Raw genomic sequence first — 16,920 nt, forward strand, 5'->3', positions numbered from 1 at the left:
ATGGCGGTAAAATAGTGAGGGAAAGAAGGATGGTGAAAGGAAAGGATAGCGGAGGCGCGTTAAGATGAAGGCTAAGGTGCACGAGGAAATAAATTTTTATATTCATTTTAGTAGCAATTTTTTATAAATTAAATAATAATTTATTATTAATTATATAATATATGGTGGCAGAAGGATAGATGAATGAGGCGCAAGCAATATACATGTTTAACATAAATTTTTATTCAAAAAGTGTATTTTAAATTTCAGAATATAAAATAATATAATCTAAAAGATATAATATATAAAATATGATATATAATATAAAATATAATATAAAATATATAAAAAATCAGTTTTCAGCGCGGCAGCTTTTGTAACAGAAAAATAAACTTCTTTATTAATATATTAAAAATATTTTATAAAAAATTCGCATATATATATTATATAGAGATACTTACAATAATGCTCCTCCCTGAATAATCTGCGGAGGTAAAATATATCTCTCCACATGTAGAGATACTCTTCGGCTATGGCGCGGGCACTAGTGTTTTCGCCTCACAAATCTTCTCATTCTTCACACTCCCGGCGGTAGGCCCGCACTCAGCGGCGAGGATCCCGTTTGGACACGGAACGATTGGACACTGGACGATTGGACACCGCACGATTGGACATTGTACGATTGGACACTGAACGATTGGACACTGCACGATTGGACACTGAACGATTGAACACTGAACGATTGAACACCGCACGATTGAACACCGTACGATTGGACACGCATTCTGCACGATTGGACACCTCGCTTTGTATGTACATTGCAAGACAAAGCAAAGTTTACATGGGTTTGCAACTTTCCACGCAAAGCGAGGTGGACGGGGTGGGTGCGGGAGGGGAAGGGCCGGAGGGCTCGCCTTGCACCCCGCCCCCGTATGTGTGTGTGTGTATTTATAATAAAAGAAAATATTGAAAATATATATCAAGATAAAGTTTCCATGTACGGTGTCCAATCGTGCGGTGTCCAATCGTTCAGTGTCCACTCGTTTAGTGTCCAATCGTTCAGTGTCCAATCGTGCAAAGTATGTGTCCAATCATGCGGTGTCCAATCGTGCAATGTCCAATCGTGCAAAGTGTGTGTCCAATCGTGCGGTGCCCAATCTGAACGTGTCCAATACTACGTGTCCAATTGTTTGGTGTCCAATCGTTCCGTGTCCAAACAGGTGTCACCCCACCCAGCGCACCTCATACATGTGGGCTATATTTATGTATCCCGGGATTGGGCGGTTGCTGTATTGAAAATTTATAAAAATTTATAAATATAAATATATTTTAAACGTATCAATATAAATATATTATAAATAAGAGCATATAAATATAATAAAAACTACTTATATCTACGAATAAAATATCCAGTAACGCCTAAAATAAGGCGCGGGCCAATTCCTGCGTCCAGCGAAGTCCCAACCAACGGTATCCCCTCTCGATTTCCCGGGGAAGTTCCAGGCAATGATACCCGGTTTTGAAAATGGCGTCGAGAAAACCTGCCTGACACTTTATAACAGCTCCAACGGGAGCTAAGTATCGTTTCGGTAAAAAAGAGTTGGAGATGTGCATAACATAAGAATTAGTACGAATGCTTACTCTTTACAGCTGATAAAAAAATTAAAAGCTGACGTGTGAAAAGACAACTGTCGCTTCGCACAGCATTCATACAGATAATTATAATAATTGAATAGTAACACAATCAAATAAGCATCAGAATCATCTATTGAATATTGATCAACATCGATTGAAACATCGATCCAATCATGTTTGAACCCTATCATACATCAAATAAACATCCAACAGACATCTACTGAACCGCGATAAACATCGATCCAACCATGTTTGAACCACTATCGTACATGAAACGAACATCGAGTGAACATTAAATGTACCATAATCAGTTACAACAAACAAAAAAAATCAATTATTCGTACTGTCCAAAAAACGTTAAATATTTTAATATCATAAATCGAAATATAATACCAAATGCAGCTGCATCACGTACTGAAATGTAATGTTCACCACACAGATGTATACATGGATAAGATATATAATACTTACGACAGATCGATCCAACCATGTTTGAATCACTATCGTACATCAAACAAACGTCGATCAACATTTAATGGACGTCGATCAACATCAAACAAACATCTATCGAATCGCAATGAACAATGATTCAACCATGTTTGAACCACTATCGTACATCAAACGAACGTCGATCAACATTAAACGAACCTCGATCAACATTAAAAACGAACATGATCGGTCATTGATCGATAAATGAACTACATGTTTAAAGATGTTGACTAACAGAAAAATGCATCACATACTGTAATATAATATTCACTGCACAGATATATATAATACATGCTACAAGGAGAGGATAAAAAAAATAATAACACACATGTATTTTAACAATAGTTTATTATAAATATGGATTGATCGAACCTTTATGATGATGATTCGACTACCAACTGAATATTTTGAATACATTTTGTAAAGCACAATTTTTTATGTTTATCGCAGCGCAGAGTAGCACCTAATTTATCTAAAGAAGGAACGTCTTCATAGTCATCCAATGTCTCGATGATAAAGTCGATTCTTGCGTCCTCTTCCAGCAAATTTGCCAACGATTCTCGTTTTTCATGTCCTTTAACATACACTCGAAGAAGATGCATCTTTCGACGTCACGGTATCGGTGATTAAACGTTTGGCCATGTAGTATGGAATGTTTCCATCTTCCCATTGCAGATTGTGATGTTTTTCAATCAACCATGAAACTTGAGATCTTTCAGATCTCGTAAGCAAACGGGATGGTGTAAGACTCATAAAAATATAATGAGAGAGTACAGATCCCTTTATCAGAATCGCAATTTTTTCCACGATAAATTTTCCTCCAACGATTGTAACGTTACGCCTTTCTCGATGCCGCGGATGTCGCTCGTCACCAAGGTTCGGGATAAGGTTAGGCTCCGGTTATAAGAAATTCTCCTCGTTTGTCGTTATTAGACTTTTTTATTTGAGCATTGATACAACTAACAAGGAGATGACGCCAACTTGAAAATCGCTTTTTTAATGAGTCTTAGCGCATTCAATAGCTTAAAGGTAAGGGATAAAAACCTTAAAGGGATTTGCGTCAATGGGCCTTAGTTTAGAAGAAATCGTAAAGCAAAGTTAGGCTCACGGAGCTCGGCCCCACATTAGCGGTAAAGTTAGACTGTTTAGCAAGAAGGCGGCGTAGCCGAGAGAATTGAAACTACCGTCCCGATATTTTTTGCGTCGATTGCGAGCGTTCGAGTCCCGCTGCTTCGTTTTTTTTTCTTTATGTAAGATATATAATAAATACTTTTTTACTCATTATTTATTTTTTTTAATGAATTCCGTTTTTTTTTAAATTAAGGAAATTTTAAGACTGTTTAAATATTAAACAAAATCAGTTTTGCAATCATATAGTACTTATATTTTTCACACAATATATAAATGTTTGTACACAAAATGTATATAGTAAAAACATTCTATCATGTGATATAAAATATTTTCATGTTTTCACAATATTGTGGACGAAAATTCATATAAAAACGTTGAAAACATAAAATTTTTTCACACTATGAACATTTTATAAATGAATTGGCGTAATTAAAACACATACGTTAAAGTAAAAATGTGTAACTGCTAGTTGCGAATTCAGATTTTTTCTTAAAGATAACTATGTTTTCTTTACACCAATTAATTCGTTTCATTATTCTGTGCATAAAAGTATTAGGGTAAGATAATCCAGAGAAGTGATGTCCGTCAATTGTACAAATTTTTAAAAAATTTGGCAACAAATGCCGACTAAAGAAAAATTTGTAGAACAATTCTATTAATTGGACTTTAAAGAACAGAGTTTTGCCTTTGTTCCTTAGAGTTTTACCTTAATTTACTTTTTTAAAAAAATGTCCTACGATTTTTTTTCTCCAAGATATTCGCTATTGAAGTAAAATCGACTTTTTGACTTCAAACGTTCATAATTTCTGAAGAAATTATCATACAATGATGGTCAAAAAGCAAATTAAAGAGAAAAGTTGGCACTTTAAAATGTGCTTATTGATTTTTCACTAAATATCCATTCTCAAATCGTAATTGTTGTTTAAAAATTAAAAAGAAATTACACCTTTTATCCTCTTTCATTGAAATTGATACAATTTAACGAAAAAACTCGCAAAATTTTATGAATTCTACAAAATTTACAAGTAAAATGTATCAGAATTACTCGTGCAAAAAGACGAATCGTTAAAAAATTGTTTTCTTTATATCTCGAAAACTCAAATCAGGTAATAATCGAAAAAATCAAATACCGCCGGCATTAGCGTTACGCCCAAAACGTACCATGTGGAGGTTGCACGGTCGGATTTACGCTTCTTTGTGTGTGTTTTTGTTGTATATGTGTGTGTACGCGTACAAAAATGTGTGTTTTGCATACAGAGATGAAATCCTGCGATTCGTCACTTTCGCAGTATTTTCCGACTCCAAACTCCTTCTGATGCGGAGGCGCGCGCACGCGCGCGCGTGTGTGTGTATGTGTATGTGTATATGTGTATGATTAAATGTTTAAAATCTGGTATTGCCGCCTCTATGTTGAATTACATCTTCTAAACGTTCTCGCATATTAATACATCTTCTAATGTCTTCTTGTGAAATATTACGCCAAATTTGTTGGAGTGCGTGTATTAACTCTCGCAAAGTCCTTAAAGTTTGATATTCATTTCTTAATCGACGCCCAATCATATCCTAGACATGCTCTATTGGATTAAAATCTGGGCTCATTGCTGGATGATTTAGCACGATAATATCGTTTTCTCTTAAAAATTGTCGCGTCACATTTGCTGTATGAAGTCGTGCATTGTCATGCATCAGTATAAAACGTCTTCTTATTCGATGACGAATTGGCAGGACATGTGGACGTAAAATTTCATCAATGTATTTTCTCGATGTTAATCCAGGTGATGAAATTACGACTAATGATGTTCGTAAATGTTGCGATATACCTGCTTAAACCATGACAGAGCCACCATGAAAAGCTGTAACCGGCAGATTGCCATACTTGTGATCGTCTGTCATTTCCATGAAGAAAGAACCGAGATTCATCCGTAAAAAGAACATTATTTCATTGTCGTCCATTCCATTGTACGTGAAGATGTACATACGCTAATCGTGTACGGCGATGATGACTATTAAGCATAGGTACACGTACAGGACGATATAAATGCAGATCTATAAATCAGCTTCTTGTAATCGATTTCTGACTGTTTGTGCAGTAATCGGACGTGGAACTTGTTGTCTACAATTGTAGAAGCGGCTTGCAATTATGTTTGCGTGAATAAATGGCTCAACACGAGCATGCCGAACAATAGCTCTATTCTCTCTAGAAGTAGTAGCACGCCTTCGTCCTTGTCTTGAACGTCGATGGTACTGATCAGTTTCCTGATAGCGAGAATAAACATTACCAACAACAGAGTGGCTTACTCCGATACATTTGCGACTTGTCTTTGATTGTAACCTTCTTCTAAAGGAGTTATCAGTCGTACTACTTCAAATTCCGTTAAATGTCGTCGCATTATAAAACTAAAAAAAAACTTATTGAAAAATCGTTAGAAATTAATATCGCATTTATTATACGTAATACAATATAATAATATTAAAGAAAATAAGGAAGCATGAATAAATGTTGTACCAAGCGCTATAACACAGTGATAGATAAATAACATACGCTCGTGCTTCTTTTTACAGCCGATTTGCTCAAGTGACGCCGAGCAATAATGAGAAATAGTGCTGAAGTTGGCACATCCAAGAGCAACAATGAAGACAGCAGCATCGCCGTTCTTAGTTCTTGTGCCAACTTCAGTACTATTAAAATACATAATTATGTTAAAGTAAAAATGTGTAACTGCTAATTGCAAATTCAGATTTTTTTCTTAAAGATAACTATGTGTTTTCTTTACACCAATTGATTTGTCTCATTATATGCATAAAAATATTAGGGTAAGATAATCGAGAAATGAATATTTTACGAGATATCTTGTATTTTATATCAAAATACTGCAACTTTGAAGCCTTATAACTCGAAAAATATTTAATGAAAAAACATTTTATTATCGTGTTTCGGAAAGCTCGCGTAATAAGCTACAAGAATATGTAATAAAAAATAGGGTGTTCCATTTAAAAAAATCATGTTGGCCTTGACCTCATCTTGACCCCCTCCACTCAAGGTCAAACGGATATGATCATTGAATAGAACTTTTAAAACCCTACAACTTTGGTTGGAAACATTTTTCTCAGAAACGTTTCATTTTCGAAATATTTGACCGTTCTCAGACTTTTCTATGACTCTTCCCTGTATATATGACCTCGAGATGTTATCTCATCACGCTCGACGGACATTGGTCGTTCGCTTTTGCATGAATTTTATGTATTTTGTAAACTTTTATTTTTCTTCGAGTTTCAAATAAAGTTTTCAAAATATATAAAATTTGTCCAAAAATAATCGGCCAATGTCGAGTGTAAGATAACATTTCGAAATCACATATATATATATATATATATATATATATATATATATATATATATACATATATATATGTGTAACTTCGAGATGTATCGGGACACTATATATACACTACTCAAAAGAAAATAGGGAACACTTTTCAACGTCAAAAAATAGGTTATTTTCAAACTATTGCAACTCAGTGAAAAATCATCGTACGTAAATTTAAAGAAAAGCATTTTAAAGCTTGAAGTTTCAACTTTAACGTGCAATCGATAATTTTCTTAAAAAATTTTATTTTCTCAGTACTATCCCTTAAAAAAGCGCGCACAGTTTTTTTTCTTAAAATTACGTATTTTTGACGCTCTGTAGCTAGATAAGAAAAATTCTCTTGACAATCTTAAGTCAATTTCCATAAAATACAATGTTTTACCTACAAAATGCTTTTCTAAAAATTTTCTTACGATTTTTTTTGGCCGAGTTACATGACTTTGAAGCTAAACTTGCGTTTTTCAGAAAAATTGACGATACTCGGCGAAAAATCATCATACAAAAATTTAAAAAAAGCATTTTGAAGCTTAAAGCTTCAGCTTTAACATGCTATCAATAGTTTTAGAAAATTTTTTTATCTTTTCAGTGTACCCTAAGAAAAAGAAACACTGTTTTTTTCATAAAATTACTTATTTTTGACATTCTGCAGTTTTATAAAAAAATTGTTCTCGGAAAATTCAAGTCAATTTCCATAAAATATAACACTTTACCTACAAAATGCATTTTTAAAAATATTTCGACGATTTTTTTTGGCCGAGTTACATGACTTTAAAGTCAACCTTAAATTTTATTGAAAAATGACATTCTCCGCCGGCATTAGTATTACCCAATATGCATCACGTGGAGATTGCCGGTCGGATTTTGCACATGATGTGTGTGTGTGTGTGTGTGTATGTGTGTGTGTGTGGGTGTGGGGGCGGGGGCAGGGTGGGTGTGGGTGTGTGTGTGTGCGCGTGTGTGTGTGTGTGGGTGTGTGCGTGCGTTTGGTATTGTGTATTTCCTCCTCTTTGCTCAATTACCACTTGTAGACGCTCTCGCATATTTATACATCTCTCTATCAAATTCCGGAATTTCGTTCCAAATTTGTGTTAACATGTCCGCTAAATCATTTAAATTTTGCAGCTGTTGATCGCGACGTCTTAATCGTCGTTCCATTTCGTCCCATATGTGCTCGATTGGATTTAAGTCCGGGCTATTAGCAGGATGGTCCAGCAATATAATATTGTGTTCTTCAAGAAAACGGCGAGTTATGTTCGCCGTATGAGGACGAGCGTTGTCTTGCATAAATATGAAATTGCGACGTAAAGAACGGAGAGGCAAAACGTGAGGTCGCAGGATTTCATTTACATATCGCACACTTGTTATTGATGGAGGTGGCAGAATTATCAAGTCCGTCCGTCTTCTCATTGATATACACCCCCATACCATAATCGAACCGCCGTTATGTGCCTGCACTAGCATAACACAACGCCGATCGTATCGTTCATTTCGACGACGCCAATTACGTATACGAGCGTCATTACCGTAATGTAATGATAAAACCGAGAGGTGTATAAATATGCGAGAGCGTCTGCAAGCGGTAATTGAGCAAAGAGGAGGAAATACACAATACTAAACAGACACACATATACACACAGCAGAGAGGGTTTGGAGTCGTTAAATACTGCGGAAGTGACGAACTGAGGAGTCCTTATCTTTGCTGTGACGCACGCACGCACGCACGCACGCACGCACGCACGCACGCACGCACGCACGCACGCACGCACGCACGCACGCACGCACGCACGCACGCACGCACGCACGCATACACGTAATGTGCAAAATCCGACCGGCAACCTCCACGTGGTGCATATTGGGTAATGCTAATGCCGGCGGAGAATGTCATTTTTCAATAAAATTTAAGGTTGACTTTAAAGTCATGTCTCTAAACTCGGCCAAAAAAAATCGTCGAAATATTTTTAAAAAAGCATTTTGTAGGTAAAGTGTTATATTTTATGGAAATTGACTTGAATTTTCCGAGAACAATTTTTTTATAAAACTGCAGAATGTCAAAAATAAGTAATTTTATGAAAAAAACAGTGTTTCTTTTTCTTAGGGTATACTGAAAAGATAAAAAAATTTTCTAAAACTATCGATAGCATGTTAAAGCTGAAGCTTTAAGCTTCAAAATGCTTTTTTTTAAATTTTTGTATGATGATTTTTCGCCGAGTATCGTCAATTTTTCTGAAAAACGCAAGTTTAGCTTCAAAGTCATGTAACTCGGCCAAAAAAAATCGTAAGAAAATTTTTAAAAAAGCATTTTGTAGGTAAAACATTGTATTTTATGGAAATTGACTTAAGATTGTCAAGAGAATTTTTCTTATCTAGCTACAGAGCGTCAAAAATACGTAATTTTAAGAAAAAAAACTGTGCGCGCTTTTTTAAGGGATAGTACTGAGAAAATAAAATTTTTTAAGAAAATTATCGATTGCATGTTAAAGTTGAAACTTCAAGCTTCAAAATACATTTTTTTTAAATTTGCGTACGATGATTTTTCACTGAGTTACAATAGTTTGAAAATAGCTTATTTTTTGACGTATGAAAAGTTCCCTATTTTCTTTTGAGTAATGTATATATATATATATATATATATATATATATAGTGTCCCGATTAAATATTATATATATTGATTGATTTATTACTCTCGTCAATATTAGCGCTTTATGCAGTGTTTTATGTATTAATTAAGTTATTCTAACTTTTAATTACTAAAATAGATCTTTTTGATCATCTAGTAATCATGTTTTACATTTACATAATATTATTTTTATTTATGTATTGGATTGATCAAAAAGTAATTTTTTTGTAATAAACGAAGTTTTTACGTTTTTCAATATATTATTTTTAAACTATAAAATGTGTAATACAAATCGCAATAGGAAATTTTTTTTAACGTTTATCTCACATTTTTCTTTTTTGCAAAAATAAAAAAGCATAATTGTTCGGAAATATCTTCTTGTCATTCATTTTAAAAATAAGGTCAATTAAAAAAAACTTAACCAAATGTGATATTTTTTTAAATCGCGTGCTGAAGTATTAGCTTTCAGAATATGTATATTTTGTAACTTAGAAACAGTGCTTTGTATTGAATAACACAAAAACGTCGTCTACAAAAAAAAGATATTACTTTTTAGTCAATCAAATATTTATATTTATATTGTTTCATTCATGATATATATTTTTACTTATTTTATTTCATTTGACTTTATTTTATTTTTTTATTTATAAATAAGGTGCAAAGAATATATATAAAAATTTCAATTTCTAAAATTATATTTTTAATAAATTTAATTTTATTTATGTATCTAACGTGAGATTCATTCTGCATTTAAATTTTATTGGGATATAATTATTAGAGATTTATATAACAGTGTCGTATATGTATATTATAATATTGTCTTATATAGTTATTAAATTTATACAGTCTTATAGTCATTAAACTTTATTGAATAATAGGTTTACACAAAGAATAAAACGTATAAAAGCATAATGCCAACAAACTAAAAAATTTAGAAAATTGTCGCGCAGACAACAAAATCACAGATTATTAACGGCACAAAAAGACAATATTTCTGTTAACTTTCCAAAAAGTAATGATAGCAAACAAGATTGTTCTTATATAAAATGCTCTGCCGAAAATCAAAATGATAGTACAATACAATTGTTTTCTGAAGTAGATGTACAATGTATACAAACAAATGATATTGAATCAGATGATAATGAAATAGAAAATTTGAATTTATTGTATAATAATAGAGATGAACAAAAAGGTACTTTAAAGGAACAGTTGCATATCTGGGCTACTAAATATAATATTACTCAGAAATCTCTGACAGCCTTATTGTGTATTTTGCGGAAAGAAGGTTACCATGATTTGCCCAGTGATGCTCGAACATTGTTAGGTACACTCAAAAACACAATTATTCGAGAGTGGCCATTACTTTTATTATGGTCTGGAAAAAGTATTACAAGAAAAATTAGAATATTATAAAAATATCACTAATAGTACAATAGAAATTAATATTAATATCGACGGCTTACCACTTGCAAAAAGTTCTCAAAGTCAATTATGGCCTATACTTGGCCAAATCTATAATATTCATTACGTTACGGAACCGTTTTTAATTGCTGCTTTTCACGGTTATAAAAAACCTACACGAGCACAAGATTTATTAGAAGAATTTTGTAATGAATATCGTTTGCTTCATGAGGAAGAATTTTTATTTAAAAATAAAAATTACCGTGTAACGATTAGAGCAATTATTTGTGATGTTCCTGCCAAATCCTTTGTAACTGGATCAAAAGGAAATAATGTATATTTTGGCTGTGCTAAATGTTTTTGCGAGGGTTATTATATTAATCATAAAATAGTTTTCTTGGATGAAAAAATGCTCCACTGAGAACAAATAATAATTTTCGCACTCGAGAAAATGAAGAGCACCACATCTGCATTTTACCTTTCGAAAATTTAGCTCTAGATATGATAAATAATTTTCCATTAGATTATATGCATTCAATTTGCTTAGGAGTTATGAAAAAAATACTGAATCTATAAATTAAAGGCCATCAAATTTCACAATTAAGTGCAGCAAATATACAAGAATTATCAAGAGACATAATAGGATTACATAATTACATACCCATTGAATTTGCACGTCGCCCACGGAGTATTAATGAGTTAGACCGTTAGAAGGCCACAGAATACAGAATATTTCTCTTATATTTAGGTCCTATTATTTTAGACAAATATCTGAATGCAGATTATTTTAAACATTTTTGCGTTTTACATACTGCTATACGAATTTTATGCCACCAGAAATATATATAGAGGAAGGTGGGGTAGAACGGCCAACGTAAGCATTGAGCAAGTTTTCAACATATTAAAAAAAAATAAATCGATCTTTTTTTTACTAAAAATATTATTTGGAATATCCACTATAAGAAAAAACACAAGTTTATTATAAAATAATAGTTTAAATAGATGAGATTATTGATTTAGTAAAAGCCTAGAGTTTCGTGATATGCTTTTCATGCGGGGTATAATGGACTACCTCCAAAATTTATTTTATTAACATTGATGTCTAAAATTTCTTAAAAGTTATATATTATAATATGATATATAGAACATAAGAATATAGATTTGTATTTTTAAATGATAACTATAAATTAATAAATAAAAACAATTCTCTTATTATAATAAAATATTTTTCTCTTTAAAACATGGAAAAATATCCTTTAATGTAATAATTTTTGGTATTAATTTTGAAAGACAGCATCTATGTATACTCTCTTTCTTTCTCTAGTATAAAAATAAAAAGTACAACATTTCGGCTAATATTTCATTAAGCCTCAAAACGTATTTATTTACTTTTGATCATATAAAAAATATTTATATTAATTTATAGAAAAAAATCCAATACGTGCAATCATTGATGTAATCTAATAATCAAATTATTTTAGATGTTTAAAATCAAACCGCAAAATTAGTATAAAATTCTCGTATTCAAGAAACGATAGAATTTAATCAAAATCAAAACCGTTGAGCGGAGCGGTGAAGGCTATTGGGTGCATCCAGTACAACAACCGCTCAGTGAACGCTAAATAGCTGCTAACTATGCTCACTAGATTTGTATACTGTATGCAAGTGCTCTCTCTGTCGCTCACAGTGAGCGGTCGCCATATTTGAGAGCGTAAATTTTTGTCGCTCACTACCGCTCACTACCGTTTATCAATGTTCAACTTCCATGTACTCCCGCGTAAACACGCGTAAGTTAACCTCTTGAAACTTCTATAACCTGTACATAAAAAGTAAATATATACAAAAAATTAATATTTAAAAAAAAAATTCCAGTAAATAAATGTTGCATCTTAAAGAATTAGTTATCTTTTATCATAAAAATAGGATTTATTATATGACTACATATTTATATCATTTCTATTTACAAATTTTCATAGTTATGCGACACTTAATATAAAAATTTAAAAAATTTGTTTATTACATACCAAATTTATGCGTTTATTACATGTTACAGAGTACTAATTTAACTATGGCTTACATAGAAAAACAATATCTTATTGATGGTATCATTTACAATGTAACAGAAACAGCAGATATACATGAAAAAATACGAATAAAAGTAATAGTAAATATTTTATATCTCAAGATATATACTTCAATTAAAGATACAAATAATATGTTATTTTCTTATATCACTCTCGTTTTCAATACATTCTTACACCATTGCACCAACTTCTTTATTTTATTAGAAAAAGAAATATGTTTTTGTACTTTTAGTCAAGAATGTACTGCTTCTTTGACTTCATCATTATTCTCGTTTGTTCTCTCAAAAAGACCTTCAGAAGTTTCTCTTGCGAATTCAATACGTTCTTGTAAATTCAAGAATCGAGTTCTTTGAAAAATGCTCTACGAAGTGATGCATTTCTGACAAAAACATTTTTTCTATAGAATTAAAAAGTTAGTGCAATGGTATAAGAAATATATTAAAAAGGAGGTGATTGTATAGAAAAATGACATTATTTGTCTCTAATTGATATAACATACATATATCACAAAATATTAAATTTGCTGTTATTTTGTTTCATCACTTTAGTATATACATATATTCAAAACGTTAAATAATCTTTTATTTGAATGTTAATTTAATTGTAATTTTTATTTATATAGATCCTATTTTTGCATCAAATTACATGAATCAGAATGCTTCACAATTGGAATTTGAAGCTGCAACAGAAACTACAACAGAAACTGCAACAGGAGCTGCAACAGGAACTGATAATGGCAAGTAAAAGCAAAAAATTCTAAGATTATAATAATAATTAATGTAAGTTAATAAATAAATTAGATAATATTAAATGTTTGTTAAAGTTGTATTCTCTACATTTTTTTTTGTTACAACATACATATTCTACAACAGCATTTCTTTTTTCATTGCCATTATCGATTATATTTCTTATACTATCTTGATTTTCTATTTCATTATTTTCATTGTAATCTTCATTTTCAACATTCTCAATATTGTTTTCTTCAGCTTCTTCAAAATAATCATTATAGTCATCTTCTTTTATTAATATAAAATTGTGCAAGATACACGCGGATTGCATAGTTTATCAAATCCATATTGTACATTTCTAAGTATTTTAATTTTCGAAATTTACCTTTTAATAAGCCAAAAGTTTGTTCAATTGTAGATCGAATAGAACTTAATCTCTTATTATATATAATTTGCTTGTTCGATAAGTGACCATTATCTCTAAATGGTACCATCAAAAATCTACTTAATGGATAAGCACAATCGCCGATTAAATGATGTGTATCCGGAATTAAATTGTGGTACATGATATTTTGAAAAAGAGGGCTATTTCTAAAAACGCGTGCATCGTGACATCTTCCTGGCACACCTATGTGCACATCTATGAATCTTCTTTTATTATCGCATACGCTTTGTAAAATGACACTATGAAAACTTTTTCTGTTGTAATAATCTGTTGGATTATGATGTGGTTGCATTATCGGGATGTGGCAACCATCAATGGCACCAATTACTCCCGGTATCCCACGAGAGCGATACTCTAAATTCTAGAAAAGCAAAATACAAAAATATTTTTGATCTTTTATATATATATGTATATATACTCTGTGTGTGTATAGTATTTAAAAAATATATATACATATTTTTTAAATATATATTATTTAATGTATATTTACGAGGCTCCAGACACAAGCGACTATTCCTATACAATCCTCCAGACAACGGACGTTCTCGTTGAACCGATCGGGCGTCCCCGGCCTCCGGCCCTTTAGCAACCATCCTCCGGACAACGGGAGTTCTCGTTGAACCGACCGGGCGTCCCCGGCCTCCGGCTCCTTTTCGACCATCCTCCGGACAACGGGAGTTCTCATTGAACCGACCGGGCGTCCCCGGCCTTCGGTCCCTTGCAAGAGCTAGAAACCATCCGTTTCCGGACGCTCACAAGCAAACCGCTCGTTTCCGGGCGAATAACGTTGACATCCGTCCGTTTCCGAACGACACCAACCAATCCGCCCGTCTTCAGGCGACCAGAAAGAGAACCGTCCACCACTAGGACACCACCGGCCGCACAACCAAGCGCCCGCCTGTCGTGCGCTCCCATCAAGCCGTCCGCCGCCAGGACGCCACCGACCGAACCGCCAAGTCGTCCGCCACCAGGACGCCACCGACCGAACTGCCAAGTCGTCCATCACCCGGACGCCCCCAACCGAACCAGCGTCACCAGGACGAACACCGACGGCCCGCACGGGACCCAGCCTGTACATACCGACCCTGTATATATCTCATCCCTGCGCGTTTGTAAATACCGTGTCTACGAATAGCATTGTATAAATAGAATAAACCAGTTTAAGAACGGTAAAAGAAAGGGAGTCTATCATCTGCCGTGCCTGTCCTTGTCCCGAATTCTGGAACCGACGAGCATTGTCCGAGACGTCGGGAAAGGCGAAACGTTACAAAGTAATTAAATTATTATTAGAAGAGTACGAGAAAAGAAAAGATAAATTTAGAAATCCTACGATCAAGAAAAAATTGTTATGGGTTGAAAGATGAATTTCTTAAACATGATCACATAATAACTACTGAAATATTGGATAAAAAATTTAGAAATTAAAAAAAAACATATTTAAAAATACAAGACAATAATAAGAAAACAATAAATACTGGTAGAGGTACAGTTACGTGAGAATACTACGATAATTTTTGCAACATATTTGATAATGATAAAACTGTTTCAATGGATTATATATTGAGTAGAATGCGAGTTATAACTGAAAGTGATAAAACAATAAATCCAGAAATATTGGATTTATCTCTAGATTTAATAAATCCTGATGATGCCATAACTAATACATCAACAAATAAAGACCGTGAAAATTCAAGTTCTGCTTCTAATGACAAAGAAAATATAAAAAATAAAAGAGTTGTGAAACGAAATTATAACGCATTTCGAAAAGATTTAGTAGAAATAGGTAAAGATAAATTGGAAGAGACCAAAAAATTACATGAATCAGTTGATAACATGATAAACATACAAAAAGAACGAAATAAAATGTTAACAGATTTAACCGATTATTTAAAAAATAAGTCATAATATTTTATGTTAATTTTTTTATTTTATTTTGAAAAAATTTTAATTTGTGTTCACTTTAAAAAATACAATTTGAAAAATTATAAATGTGAATTTTTGTTTAGTTTTTATTATTAGTTTAAAAATAAATATTAAAAAAATAAATATTAATTTTATGTTTAATTTGAATATTAAAAGTGTAATACTATTTGCGTTTAATTTATAGGTATATTTAGATAGAGAAAAAGTGTAATATATATCAAATCTATCTTCAATTACCAAAGATTGTTTTTTTAAAATGCATAGTTATTTTTGTTAAGAAATAGCAGAATTTCTTCACACACAGTTCATATATCTAATTATCTAATTGATAATATAAATTATATAATTTTATATTTATTATTTTATATTAAATATATATATATATATATATATATATATGATATTACTTACCTCACTAATATATTCTGTACATTTTCTGTATTTGGCCACTTGATATATGTTCCTAATAATGATGCTAATATTTTTATTATGTTTTGAAAACAAAAATGTGCTGTGCTAGCAGATATTCCGAATCTATCTCCAACAGCAAGAAACGATTCTGCTTTTGTCAATATCCAAACTTAATGCGACTTAATGGTACTGTTACGTCCAGACTCGGAAAAAGGAAGAGATAACGGAAGGACGGAACTTACTCCTGTCGAAACGCATTAGAATCTTAACGCTCTCAACTCAAACGAACTGTGCAAGGCCGGACCTGATCAAAGACCTTGAGGATCTCTTTTATTGGGTCAGTAGGCCGTTCGTTCAGTGGTCCCTTTTCGGTAAGAGAATTTAATCCCTGTTACGCGAGACGGGACCTTGTGCGATCTAAGAGTCAGGGAATGTATTTTTGAAAGGGTTAATAAATTGTATTAATCGATTAAAATTTTAATTTTATGCATTTATTGATAAAAAAAAATGAAAATATATATATAAGATTTAAAAATTTATTAACATTATAATTAGGTTAATCTAACTTATTAATGGGCTGAGTGTGTGTGTGTGTGAGTGTGTGGGAGTTCACGGGTGTTACATTAATTCGGAAGGACGTCAGTCAGATAAATTGGAAGTGGGCAAAAAGGGACTTATTATTTGACTAGTATTTATACAATAATTTTTA

The 16,920-nt window shown here is 32.4% G+C and overlaps 2 pseudogenes; both read left to right on the forward strand.

Moving 5' to 3' along the window:
• On the forward strand, positions 1-11,469 carry LOC140667721 (uncharacterized; annotated as a pseudogene).
• Positions 11,470-14,355: 2,886 nt separating this feature from the next.
• LOC140667637 (uncharacterized) lies at positions 14,356-15,782 on the forward strand (annotated as a pseudogene).
• The last annotated feature ends 1,138 nt before the right edge of the window (positions 15,783-16,920 follow it).

Source organism: Anoplolepis gracilipes, chromosome 7 (assembly GCF_047496725.1).
Source record: "Anoplolepis gracilipes chromosome 7, ASM4749672v1, whole genome shotgun sequence".
NCBI classification, from domain to species: domain Eukaryota; kingdom Metazoa; phylum Arthropoda; class Insecta; order Hymenoptera; family Formicidae; genus Anoplolepis; species Anoplolepis gracilipes.